General features: G+C 23.6%; 1 long non-coding RNA gene across 1 annotated transcript in view; it reads right to left on the reverse strand.

Annotated features, from left to right (window-relative positions):
- Nucleotides 1-311: 311 nt before the first annotated feature.
- The window catches only part of LOC113819682 (uncharacterized), a 6,556-nt gene continuing 5,767 nt past the window's right edge, over nt 312-1,100 (reverse strand). Inside the window, exon 3 of the long non-coding RNA XR_003477033.2 lies at nt 312-1,100. This exon is cut by the window's right edge and continues 897 nt beyond it. This is a non-coding gene — a long non-coding RNA (uncharacterized lncRNA).

A 1,100-nucleotide genomic window follows, 5' to 3' on the forward strand; every position in this document is an offset into this window, starting at 1 on the left:
ATATATATATATATATATATATATATATATATATATATATATATATATATATATATATATATATATATATATATATATATATATATATATATATATATATATATATATATATATATATATATATATATATATATATATATATATACATATATATATATATATATATATATATATATATATATATATATATATATATATATATATCTTTATTCTTTTTCTTTTCCATTTCTTTCTTTTCTTTTCTTTTTTCATAATCTTTTTCTTCTTTTCTTTTTCTCTCCCTATTTCTTTTTCTTTCTATTTCTTTTTTTTTTTTTCTTCTTTTTTTTTTACAAAATCAGGAAGGCAGATATATCCCAATATAGTTTTGTACAGTTGAATAACACTTCCATATATGGAGTGTACTTTAGAGTCAATGCTATTTGAGATAAAAAAAATTTAGATTGTTATTCTTTTAGCAAAAGGAAGTGAAGAAAAATATAATACAAATATATGTAATGATTTTTCATTTGCCTATCGTGTTTCACTTACACAGAGGGAAGATACAGCAGTATGGGTTCCCAATGTCTAATGGTCGACTGCCTGAAGTGGAGAATATCAGCTATATTCTTAAAAATAAATAAATAAACAAATAAAAAATACACAAATAAAATGAAGGCATCCAGTTACATTTGAATAACATATAACTCAATTAGTCTATTTACATTCACAGATGCTGAAACAAGTAAGAACAAATAAATTTGTGTGGGTAGTAGTTGTTGTTCTTCAGACAAGCAAATCGCCAAAATGGCAATCAGGTTGTAAATGATATACAAAGGGAAAGGGAAATATAAGCAGGAAATGGGTATATCATATACTTATTTATTTTCATTTGATTTTATCAATCTTTTGATTACATTTTCATATTATCAATATCACCACAACTACTACCATCATTATCATCATCATTATCGTCATCCTCATCAGCATCAGCATCATTACCATCATCATCAAACAGGGTTATCTAAACTGGAATAACTGTGATTCAAAGTAAATGTGTTTTTCCCATGACCTAAATTTTACCAGCCTGTAGGGAAAAATATAATTTTCTTTCAGTGCTT

This window comes from Penaeus vannamei, chromosome 7, assembly GCF_042767895.1.
Source record: "Penaeus vannamei isolate JL-2024 chromosome 7, ASM4276789v1, whole genome shotgun sequence".
NCBI lineage: Eukaryota > Metazoa > Arthropoda > Malacostraca > Decapoda > Penaeidae > Penaeus > Penaeus vannamei.